At 43.9% G+C, this 13012-nt stretch overlaps 1 protein-coding gene across 4 annotated transcripts in view; it reads left to right on the forward strand.

The window, feature by feature from the left end:
* LOC100350705 (olfactory receptor 7D4) overlaps positions 1-13012 on the forward strand; it is an 82993-nt gene that overhangs the window by 34327 nt on the left and 35654 nt on the right. Inside the window, exon 1 of one of the 4 annotated variants that reach the window (XR_016223313.1) lies at positions 9825-11241. The exons of the other annotated variants lie outside the window; for them this stretch is intronic. The gene's annotated coding sequence lies outside the window, so the exon portion shown is untranslated. Of the gene's footprint in view, positions 1-9824; positions 11242-13012 lie in introns of those variants that run through there. 4 annotated transcript variants of the gene reach the window in all.

Below are 13012 nucleotides of genomic sequence, written 5' to 3' on the forward strand. Positions count from 1 at the left end.
TGGATGTATACCCAATAGATGCAGTGCTGGATAATATGGTAGTTTTACTTTAATGTTTTGAGGAACCTCCTTTATTGTTTTCTTTAGCAGTTGCACTAACCTACATTCCCACGAGCAGTATATGAGAGTTCCCTTTTTCTACATCCTAAACAATATTTGTTCAATTTTGTCATTTTGATAATAGCTATTTTAACAGGTGTGAGGTGATATCTCATTGTGGTTTCAATTTCCATTTTCCTTATGATTAGTTATGCTGAGCATTTTTCATATACATGTGGACTATTTTTATATCTTATTTTGAGAAATGTCTCTTCAGATCTTTAATCCATTAAAAATTGTAATGGATACAAAATTGTACATATGTATACAGTATGATGTGATGTTTTGATACACAGATTCATTGTGAAATTATAAAATCAGACTCATTAACATTTCACCATCTCAAATATTCACCATTTCTTCATGGTGAAAACATTCAAAATTCTCTATTCTAGCTCTTTTGAAATATACAATATGAAGAAACTCATAAGTTAATGGAAAGTGAAATTAAAAAATAATGCACATTTTCCATGAACTTTCTGAAGACTCCTCATACATTATTGTTAACCCTGATCACCCTACTGTGCAAAGAACATAGCATTTACTCGTGACCACAATGACATATGACCAGTTTGTGACCATCTGCCACCTACTGAACTATACTGTCATGAACCCCGCTTCTGTGGCTTCTTGGTTCTGATGTCTTGGTTCGCCATTTCCTGGTCCACATTTTACTCATGCTGTAGTTGATCTTTTCTGTTGACACTGAAAATCCACACTTCCTCTCAAGATGGCCAGAAATGAACCTTCATCAATGGCATCTTCCTGCATATGGCAACTAACATGATGGGTTTGTTTCCAACCATTGGGCTGCTCTTATGCTCAGAATGAAGATATCCTCCATTGCAAGCAAGTATAAAGCATTTTCCACCTGTGGGTCCTACCTCTGTGTGGTCTCCTTGTTCTGGGTTAGCATTTGAGGTCTGCCTCAGTTCTGCTGTGATCCAGTCTTCCCTGAGAAGCTCCACTGTCTCAGTGATGTACTCTGCAGTCCCCCCACCATGCTGAACCCCTTCATCTATAGCCTGAGGAACAAGGATGTGAAGGGGGACCTGGCACAGCTTCCCAGAAGAGTAGCCTCTTGTTCTTGATCTTAGAACTAAGAGGATGTTGCAGCTCCCTTGGGTCAATGTTGTGAATTGAATTATTGTGACTCTTTTTTTTGTCCACTGAAAGATACACTTTGTTTCTATTTCCAAAGCATCCATGACTTTGCTGTTGTTTTGGTATTTGTTTCTCCTCAACAATTCCCTCAGTCATTCCTTTGTGACTATTTTTTTGACTGGGTAAATTGGACTTTATTGATGATACATGCCAAGGTCTGACTCCCAAAAACCCTCCCCTTCTCCAGGGGCTCTGGGATGGAAACCGTGAAGAAGATAGATTCTCAATGTGTTGGGGACTGAGAGGGGACAGGGACTCTCCAGTGGCTGTGGGCCTTTCTCTTACTCTGGTGGTCTCACTGGGACTGGTGGTCCAGTGGATCTTACTTCTTGGGGCCCCTATAGACCATAAGACCCAATAACCTGGTGCTGTAGCCAAATTCGTCGTCATGCTATACTAGGAATTAAACTTGACAGTGTGGTCACTGAAGGCAATGCCAGCCCCAATATGGAAGGTGGAGAAGTGGGTGTGCCTGTTAAAGTTGCAGGAGAAAACCAAGTCCTCAGTGTAACCCAGGATGCTCTTCTGGGGGTCCTCCAGGACCTTCTTTACTACCTTCATGATGTCATCATATTTGGCAGCTTTCTCCAGATAGTATGTCAGACCCAAAACTGATCTTTTTTACTTTTATTTAATGAATATAAATTTCCAAAGTACAGCTTATGGATTACAATGGCTTCCTCCCCCCATAACTTCACTCCCACCCACAACCCTCCCCTCTCCCGCTCCCTTTCCCCTTCTATTCACATCAGGATTCGTTTTCAATTCTGTTTATATACAGAAGATCAATTTAGTGTATATTAAGTAAAGGTTTCAACAGTTTGCACCCACATAGAAATACAAAGTGAAAAATACTGTTTGAGTACTAGTTATAGCATTAAATCTCAATGTACAGCACATTAAGGACAGAGATCCTACATGAGGAGTAAGTGCACAGTGACTCCTGTTGTTGACTTAACAAATTGACACTCTTGTTTATGGCATCAGTAATCACCCTAGGCTCTTGTCATGAGTTGCCAAAGCTATGGAAGCCTTTTGAGTTCACCGACTCTGATCATATTTAGACAAGGTCATAGTCAAAATGGAAGTTCTCTCCTCCCTTCAGAGAAAGGTACCTCCTTCTTTGATGACCCGTTCTTTCCACTGGGATCTCACTCACAGAGACCTTTCATTTAGGTCATTTTTTTTTTGCCAGAATGTCTTGGCTTTCCATGCCTAAAATACTCTCATGGGCTTTTCAGCTGGTTCTGAATTCCTTAAGGGTTGATACTGAGGCCAGAGTTCTGTTTAGGACATCTGCCATTCTATGAGTCTGATGTGTATCCTGCTTCCCATGTTGGATCATTCTCTCCCTTTTTTATTCTATCAGTTAGTATTTGCAGACACTAGTCTTGTTTGTGTGATCCCTTTGGTTCTTAGTCCTATCATTATGATCAATTGTGAACAGAAATTGATCACTTGGACTAGTGAGATGGCATTGGTACATGCCACCTTGATGGGATTGAATTGGAATCCCCTGGTATCACAACTGATCTTTTGAAGGTGGGCACTCAGATGACCATGCCCATGAGTTTCCCATTCAGCTCTGCAATGACATCTGCCCATGGCCTCAGCAGCACAAGTGGATGTGGGGATGATATCTGGACAACCCTGCAGCCATCACACCAGTTTCCGGGGTGAGGGGCATCCATGGTCTTCTAGATGGCATTCATGCTGTAGACTGTGGTCATTAGTCCCTTCCTGATGCCACAGTTGTCATGGATGACCTTAGCCATGGGGGAATAAGTAGTGTATGGTGTAGGAGGCATGCCTGACAATCTTGAGGATGTTTCTCATGGTTCACATCCATCATAAACATGAGACATCAGCAGAGATGATCCTTTTGGCCCAGCCTTCTCCATGGTGGTGGAAAATACCAGTGGACTCCACAACATATTCTGTACCAGCATCAGTCTATTTGATGTTGGTGGGATCTTCCCCTAGAAGATGGATTTGGATTTCCCATTGACGACAAGTTTCCCATTCTTAGCATTGACTCGTTCCATTGTCAGCATCAATTGTGCCACTGAACTTGCTGTGTATGGAAACATCCTGGAACATGTAGACCACGTAGTTGAAGCCAATGAAGGTATCACTGATGGCAATAACACCCAGTTTGCCAGAGTTGAAGGCAGCCCGGATAACCAATCACCCAATACAGCTTAATCTATGCATTACAGTCTTCACCATCATGTCTCAGGGACACACTATCCCTGCACCAGAAGGTGCAGCTGTCTGTCAAATAAGGAAGAGCAGAGAGTCCTCTATTTATTATTAAAGTTCTATCTGTTTTCAAGTTTTCTTAAGTCATTCTTAAGAATTCTAACTTAAGATTTAAAGCCATTTTCGTTTTGTCTTATTTTTTTCCCAGAAAATGCATAATAATTACAACACAGTTCTCATCATCTCTCATGTTAATGTGATATTAATATAGAGAGAACAGATTCCAGTGGTTCATAGATACAATTTTCAGAATATATGATTGAAAATTGTTCATTCACTGTGGTAGCTGCCTAAATGCAGGCTTTATTGGAGGTATTATCTTCCCTGCACTCACTTCTCTTCCAACTGGGTTCTTCACTCCTTCCAGTAAAGCATTTGCACATGAATCTTTGGCTAGGCATCTGCATCTGTGAAAACCCCAAACCAACAGAGGTAATAAAGACTGCAAGATTTATCAAGACAGTATCACAAAAGGAGTGAGGGAGGGACCTGTGGGGGTGGGAGAAGGACAAATTATTAGAGGCAGGTAGACTTCAAATTACTTCAAAGTCAATTTGTTAGTGAGGCTAAGGAAATTATAGTTTGTTAGTGAATTTACTTGGTGTAATTTCAATTCACCTTGATTCCATTAAGATTAATCCAATGTATATTTACTGTATTTTTTTAACAAATTTTTTAAGGTTTATTTATTTATTATTTGAAAGGAAGATTTACAGAGAGGCAGAGAGAGAGAGGAGAGATCTTGCATCCGCTGCTTCACTCCCCAGATGGCCACAATGACAGAGTTGCACCAATCCGAAGTCAGGGGCCAGGAGCTTCCTCCAGGTCTCCTATGCAGGTGCAGGAGCCCAAGGACTTGGGCCATCTTCTACTACTTTCCCAGGCCATAGCAGAGAGCTGTGTGGGAAGTGGAGCAGCTGGAACTCGAACTGGGGCCTATGTGGGATGCTGAAACTGCAGGCAGTGGCTTTACCCACTAATGCCACAACGCCGGCCACGAGCACCAGGAACCAGCCACATGGAAGAGCATCTGGGCCAGGAAGCCTAGAATACATGGCCCGAAGGCCATGAACCCTGGAGGCACGGGGCTACAGCAAGCCCCCTCCTGACAAGAGACCAGGGAAGAAGAGCAGGGTATTTACTTTAGTCTACGTACAAATTGGTTGTGGTATACAAGAAAAGCAAGATGACTGTAATACAGTGTGATAAGCATAATAATATCAGTGTATAGTATATTCTGTTGAAAAAAAGGAAAAGGAGCAACTCACCTTAAGTAATTCTAGGAAAAACTCTATATTTTGGGGGTGAATGTTCAGCATAGTGATTAAGATACCACTTGGGATGCCCACATCTCATACAAGAGGGCCTGGGTTTCAGACCCTATTCTGCTCTCCCAGCTTCTTTCTAACAAGCAACCTGTGAAGTAGCAAGTGACAGCTCAAGTAGTTGAGTCCTTGGTGCCAACATGAGAAATGTGGACTGAATTCCCAGCCTCTGGTTTTGGCCTAGCCCAAATAAATATTTGTATACCCTTGTTCACAGTATTATAAACAATAGCCCAGAGCTGGAAGCAACTCAAGAGTCCATTGAAAGATGAGTAGATAAATGTGTTGTACACATGCAATGAAATACGAATCTGTCTTAAAAAGGAAGGTATTTCTGATACATGCTACGATATGGATAAAACTTGAGGACCTTATGCTATGTGAAATGTACCAACTCCCCAAAAGACAAATACTGCATGATTCAACTTTTATGAGGTACCTAAAGTAGTCAAATATACAAAAACAAAGTAAAATGGTGGTTGCCAGGGGATGGTGGAAGTGAGTAATTGATAATGGAGTCTAGTAGAGACAGAGTTTCAGTTTGGGTAGATGAAAAAGTTGGGGAAATAGATGGTGGTGATGATTGCACAACATTGTGGATACACTTAATCCCAAGTAAACAGAAATTCATACTTTAAAGGGTTTGAAATGGCAAGTTTTATGTTATTTCTACTTTAAAATTTGACATTGCATAAAATAATGAAGAAATTGTGGTTTATGCTATTTTAAATATTTATTTATTTGAAAGTCAGGGATATAGACAGAAAGCTTCCAGCCATTGGTTCACTCCCTAAATGCCTGCAACAGTAAGGGCTGGACAGGACAAATTTAAGAGCTGGGAACCCAATTTGGGCATTGCATGGACCCAAATACTTGAGTTAGCACCTGCTGCTTCCCAGAGTCAGCATTAGCAGGAAACTAGAGTCAGAAGATAGAGATGGTATTAAACCCAGGCTCTGATGTGGGATGTAGTGCCCCAACTGGAATCTTAACTGTTAAGTCAAACATCTGCTCTGGTGTTTGTTTTTTAAAATTTTATGTATTTGAGAGAGAGAGAGAGAAAGAAAGAATATCTTTTATCCATTGGTTGACTCAAATGCTTGCAATAGCCAGGGCTAGGCCAGGTCAAAGCCAGGATCTGTGAAGACAATTCAGGTCTCCCACATGAATAGCAGGACTCAGTTACCTGGGCCATCACTTTTTGACTCCCAGGGTCTACATTAATGGGAAGTAGGAGTCAGGACTTAAACCCAGGCAGTCCAGTATGAAACACAGTTGTTCCAACAAAGCATGTTTGCCTGCCTCTCAATATTGATATAAAACAATAGCAAATAGCTGTGATTTTTAAAAATAATTTAGCATTTTCCTCAGTAATCCTCTAAACCAAGATCTCCAACAATATTGACAATCTGGGCTAGATAATTATTTTTCTTTGGAGTTGTCCTGAATGTTGAAAGATGTTAGCAGCATGCCTGGGCTCTACTCACTAGACACCTGCACTGACCTGGCACAAAGTGTCTCCAGACATTGCCAGTTGTCTTGTAGGGAGCAAAAGTCAGCTAGTGGAGAGCTGCTGGAGTAAAACAATTCCATAGGTTCCAGAGATAATGCTATTAGCTTCCAAACATATGGGAGTAATATGAAAGGCAATATTTTAGGGAAGACAAAATGTCAGCTCATCTTGGAAAGTTTAAGTAAAGGAGCTTACAGAATTATGTGAGTTGTCAAATGTATTGATTTGGTCTTCATCGGTCTGCACTGATGACAGTAAAATCCAATTAATTGTTCGTAGAAAAAGAGAAATGATGGTTGGCTAAACTGTACCCATGGTGCTTCCATTTTCATTTGTACGACCCTCATAGACATGTTCCTCAGTAAAAGTGCCCAGTGCTTTCATTGCCCTCTATACAAATGGCTATCCAGTTTCACTGGGGGCTAATGTTGTGTTGGATGGGTATAATTATTTTATTAGTGATTATCTCCTAAAACCCTTCTCCTGAGCTTTGGGTCCCTTCACTTCTTGACTTTTCAAGGAACTTACACACCATCACTTATCCCTTCTTTATCCTCTGTGTTTTATTGTCTGCACACAGTAAAACTCCACATAGTAAACTACCATAACATTAATTACATAATTAATAATTTTAATTAATAATAAAATATAATAATAAGACTTTCCAATGAAATTAAAAGCATTTCCATATCCTTCAGTGAAAAGGAAACTCAGTCATGGCCAGAAACTTCCCTTGAATATGGCTCCAAATTTTTGGAGATTTCCTCTGTGCTTGATCTTTGCCACATTTCTCACTCTCTCATCAACCCAACTCACATATGGAGTCTTTCTACTTCTACCACAATATCTGCCCCCAAGGTCTGTAGAGACTTTTGATGGAACACCCAAATTATAAGGGGACGTTTCAATTCTTCAAACTACTTGATTTTCCAGTAGCAAGGTACTTTCTTATTGATTTCACTTTTGTTGCAATGGGATTCTGAGGGCCAGCGCGTATTGAGAGTCATTGTAGTATTAACACATCTCTCAGGAAGAAACCGAGGGAAGGTAATTACCCTCAATGGGCAGCACATGTGAGACCTTTTTGAACACAGATATAGAAACATTTAAAAGCTCCAGTGGACTGCAAATGCTGGAGCATTCCAAGTAAGGAAAGAATAATTGGAGGAAACAAATTTGCCTTTCACCACAGCAATCAATCTTCAGGGAGACAGAGGTGGCACAAAGTTTTCCTTTCTACCCTCAGGGAATGTCATTGTTTAAAGCATAGAATGGTGATCAACAGATTATTTAATGAGGTGCTCTGAGCATGCAGTCCCTAAGGTCTGAATTAAGTAAGTTCCCAATATCCCCAAAAGAAATCACCTTGAGCCTCCTAAAGATACAGGTTAAGAATTCCTCACCTGGAGTATTCCCTGTGCTTTCTGAGGGAAAACTCACTGTAAGGGAAAGAACCATGACAACCAGGTATTACCATGATGACATCAGAAAAAGTGCAGCTTCCAAAAGGGCTGTGGGTGGAGCAGAGTAGGGCACAATTGAGGGAAATATTGATTAGACTCCAGAAATTGGGTACAAACAAGAGCAGTGGATCTCCAGATTAGCAGAATCACTATCTCCTGGGAGCTTGTTAGAGATGCAACTTCTTGGCCTCTATCCCAGATCTATTAAATCAAACTCTAGGGGTCAGGCCTGGCCATTTGTAGTTAATAAGCCCTCCAGGTGAATCTTACATGTAGCTAAAACTTGAGAACAATGACAGTAGATGGTTTGCTGAATTGGATGATGAAGGACCCACCCAAGGTTGTGTCCTCAGAGACCTGAGGGCCTTCCACTTCCAAAAGCTCCTCTACAAACCGTGATACTCAAACATTTGTCTTTCCCTTCATGGCTTTTATGTCTCCTTCATAGTTCTCACCTTATGTATTTATTTGAATGGTTCTTGGCAACAATCCTTTGCATGTTCTTCAGTCGTCATTTCTTAACATTTCCATGTTCCACTGAATGTTATCTCATTGGAAAAAATCAAACATTATCTTATTTTGTAGATAATCTGCATCCTTCACACCCACACACACCAATTTACACACTGCAATTTGCATGACCTTCAAAATTATCAAACATCTTGGTTTCTATTGAACTTGGCTAGATATATTTATGGGATGAATTATTATAAATAAGTGTCCTAAAGTTGAAGCATATTTACATTTCCAATTATTGGCTATAGGGAAGGCTTACAATGCTGTCTTGTCCCCAAGACTGTTCCTATGCCCTGGGGGTGGCCTCTGGTATAGGTCAAGGTAAACATCTTAGTAGACTCTGGTGAGGAAGGCAAAGATGAGCTGAACACAGCTGCAGCTTGTGGCTTTGAGTTGTCAGTCTTGTTGAAACTATTTACCATTTTTTAAAAATATTTGAGTCCAATATTTTCTTTTTTAAAAAATGATTGTATTTATATATTTGAAAAAGTTACAGAGAGAGGAGAGGCAGAGGTCCTCCATCCGCTGGTTCACTCCCCAATTGGCCACAATGGCCAGAGCTGCACTGATCCAAAGACAGTAGCCAGCAGCTTTTCCCAGTCTCCGACGTGGGTGCAGGGGCCCAAGGACTTGGGCCATTTTCAACTGCTTTCCCAGGCCACAGCAGAGAGCTGGATTGGAAGTGGAGCAGCCGGGTCTGAAACCAGCACCCATATGGGATGCTGGCACTTCAGGCCACAGCATTAACCCGCTGCACCACAGTGCCAGCCCCTGAAACAATTTACTATTTAATGGTGTGTGCTCTGGCCTGGCAGTGCCTACTGCTGATCCACCAACGGGCCAAGATGATGCCATCCGTCCCTCCCAAGGAACCTTTGGGTACTTTCTCTAGACTACACAAAGTCCCCTTGGGCTCCCACAGCCCAGGTTAACTCATAGTATATTGTTCTTTTGTCTACTGGCCACGATGGACTTAACATTCCTCTCAGCTTTCCTAAGCAATTTTTTGAATTTTGATTTTATTTGAAAGGCCTACACAGAAAGATAAAGATTTTTCCATCTGCTAGTTCATTCTCCAGACGCCCACAACAGCCAGGACTGGGCCAGGCCAATGTCAGGAGTTTCTTCTGGGTCTCCCACCTGGGTGCAGGGAACTAAGAACTTGGGCCATCTTCCACTGCTTTCCCAGGCCATTAACAGAGAGCTGGATCTGAAGCAGATATGGGATGCTGGCACTGCAGACTCAGATTTAACCTTTTTTTTTTTCTAAGATTTATTTATTTATTTGGAAGTCAGGGTTGCAGAGAGAGAGGAGAGGCAGAGAGAGAGAGAGAAAGGTTCCACTGGTTCACTGCACAGTTGACACAATGGCAGGAGCTGCACCATCCGAAGCCAGGAGCTTCTTCCAGGTATCCCATAAGGGTACAGGGCCCAAGCTCTTGGGCATGTTCCAAAGCTTTCCCAGGCCATAGCAGAGAGCTGGATTGGAAGTGGAGCAGCCGGGTCTTGAACCGGCGCATATATGGGATGCCGGCACTGCAGCACTGTTGGCACTAACGCGCCAACAGACTTAACGTACGCTACAGAGCCAGCCCCCAATTTGACTTTTTTTTTTAAAGATTTATTTATCCACTTGAAAGGCAGAGTTACAGAGAGAGGCAGAGAGAGAAGACTTCCATGCGCTGGTTCATTCCCCAAATGGTCGCAGTGGCTGGAGCTGTGCCAATCCAAAGCCAGGAGTCAGGAGCTGCTTCCTTCAGGTCTCCCACAATATCCAGGACTGGGCCAGGCTAAAGCCAGGAGCCAGGAAGTCTTTCCTAGTTTCCCACATCGGGGGCAGGGACTGAGGTACCTGGGCCATCACCCGCTGCCTTTTCAGGCGCATTTTCAGGAAGCCAGCGCAGAGGCAGGGCAGCCGGGACCTGAACCGGCTCATCCCGGATGCGATGCCAGCATCGGGGGCAGCAGCAGATCGCGGCCAAAAGAGGAACCAGCGTCTGCAGGAGCCGTAGCTGACCTACCGAGTCCTTTGCAGCTCCACGGTGCCGCCCAGCACACGTCCACATCCAGGGCTCACTCCTGAGACGAGCACATGCTGCTATACACCCAGAGACCAGCCCAGCCAGGTCAGGAGGGAGACCCGAGATGGAAGGGGCCTTGTTTGGATGTCAAAGTTCAGTACACACAGCCCCGGAGAACAGTGATTTCGTGCCCTTCTGCTCCTGGGTCGATGGTCATCCCAGCCCCTGCAGGAGCGCGGAGGACGTCAAGCAGCCCTGTGGTCAGAGCCCCCTTCTTACTTCGCTCTCGTAATCTGGCCGCTACAATGTCAGCTACGCGTCTGTTCCCCACCCACAGGGTGGGCAAAATACAGGCGCCATTTCCATGAGGCAGAGGCAGCGCCCTGTGGGGCCTTCCCTGGGCGTCTCCCCCATTCTCCGTGTGCTCCCTGACGCCGGCCATTTCCCCGCCGGCTTCCGTCTCCCCTGGCTTCCAGCCTCGCACTCTTGCCCGCCTGCAGCCGGAAGCGGAAGTGTCGGCCGGAGTCCGCGTGCGCCGGGTCTTCCGGCCTGCGCAGGCGTGCGTCGCGCTCTGGAGGAGGGGCGGTGTCCGAGGGCGGCCGCGGCGCCGCCTCAGGCTGGGGATGTGGCGCCGCCGCCCGGTTTCTGGGTTCTCCCGGGACCCGCACCTGGGCGCCCCGAGACGAGGGCGGGCGGGCAGGGTGCTCGGCGGGGCCTCTGCCGTCTGCTGGGCTCCCGCAGCCTCGTGAACCTGCGTCTTCCTCAGGACGGAGAGCTCCCCTCGTGTGCGGTCCTGGCCACGCTGTCCCGCTGGGGTCGCCGTGGGAGTCCCGGGATGCTGTCCCGCTGGGGTCGCCGTGGGAGTCCCGCCAGGTTGGGTGAGCGCTGGCTGAGTTTGTCCCTGTTTGGGGTGCGAGTGGCCCAGGTTCGGCACATGATAGTCGGGGGAAAGATGGGTCGCCTGCTCGGGGAGGGCGCAGGTGCATCTGGTACCGCTAAGTGCAGGTGGGAGTGCGGAAAATGCGGAATTCACAGGTAGGCAAGAGCTCTGCGCGCATCGGCCCTGCCTCGCCGCCTGCAGGGCCTAAAGATACTCAGAGCTGGACAGTGGGAGCGGCTCCTGGGAGAAGGAGATCGGAGGCCTTATTTGGTGTGAGTTTGTACTCGGATTGGCTATAACTAGGAGGAACCTTTTGCTTAGATTTTGCTTACTCTGTTGATTTGAAAATGTTCAAACCGGAAAGCAAACATCAGAGTCCAGTGCTTGTCTTGCAGAAAGTGCACTGCGGTTTGATGGCATCCTAAGGGTTAATGTGTTCTGTCCTTCATCCTCTGTGATTTTGGTAAATGGAAAAAAATTCTATAGAACTAAATGGTGCCTTGTTGTGGTGGTGGTGGTGGTTCCTCGTGCTTCTCCTCAGGTGACGTGAATGCATATTCTTCCACTATCAGATTTGCTGAGGTTTGCTCATTAGAATAAAGTGGTGAACCCAGAGTTTTTCATCAGCGTTAACTTACAGTGGAGATGAGAACTAAATAATCCTCGAGCAGACAGAGCCATTAGGCCTGGAAAAAACCTTAATTCAGTTAAATTGCAAATAAGAACAAAGCTTGGGTAATTTCTTGTAAGTGCTTGTATTAGAGAAAATCAGAGTTCAACCAGTCAGCAGTAGCCAACCAGCGTAGAACTAAGCATTTTCCCATGGGATGGACCAAACAAGATCACTTTGTGACCAGTACAATGTTTTCTCTGTATAACTCTCGGCCTTCACTGGGTAGAAGCCTGTCCATTGTTCCTTCAATGGAGTCTCCAACTTCTAAGTTGTGAATTCTGTTTGCTGAAATAAAGTCTTGAGAAAAGCTTTTTGTGCCACAATTTACATTATCATCATTAAAGTTTCATTTTTCTTTTGTAGTCAAAGTAGAAGAAAGAGGTTTTAGCACTATGGGAATATCATGAGTCAACATTTTAAAATTTTTCCTGAGTTATTTCCTTTTTAAAAAGCATTTAATTAAAATACAGTATACATATATAGAAATAAGTGTACATAAGTGTACAGATAATTTTTTGTCATCTAATCACATTTTTTCCTTGTCTAGAAGTCTATTTTTTATAGAAAACTTTTATTTAATAAAGATAAATTTTGAAAGTACAATTTTTGGATTATAGAGGTTCTTCCCCCCCATAACCACCCTCACACCCACAAACCATCCCATTTCCTACTCCCTCTCCCATCCCATTCTTCATTAAGATTAATTTTAATTATGTTTATATACAGAAGATCTTCTATACTAAGTAAAGATTTCAACAGTTTGCACCCACACAGACACACAAAGTATAAAGTACTGATGGAAGATTAGTTTTACCGTTAATTCTCATAATGCAACACATTAAGGACAGTGATCCTACATGGGGAGCAAGTGTAGAGTGATTCCTTCTGTTGATATAACAATTGACTCTCTTATTCATGATGTCAGTAATCACCTGAGGCTCTTGTCATGAGCTGCCAAGGCTATGGAAGCCTCTTGAGTTCACAAACTCCAACCTTATTTAGACAAGGCCAGAATCAAAGTGGAAGTTCTCTCCTCCCTTCAGAGAAAGCCTCCTTATTTGATGGCCCCTCCTTTCACCAGGATCTCACAGAGATC

The sequence above is a fragment of the Oryctolagus cuniculus genome, chromosome 16, assembly GCF_051225735.1.
Source record: "Oryctolagus cuniculus isolate XC-2025 breed Fujian yellow rabbit chromosome 16, ASM5122573v1, whole genome shotgun sequence".
Classification (NCBI taxonomy): Eukaryota; Metazoa; Chordata; class Mammalia; order Lagomorpha; family Leporidae; genus Oryctolagus; species Oryctolagus cuniculus.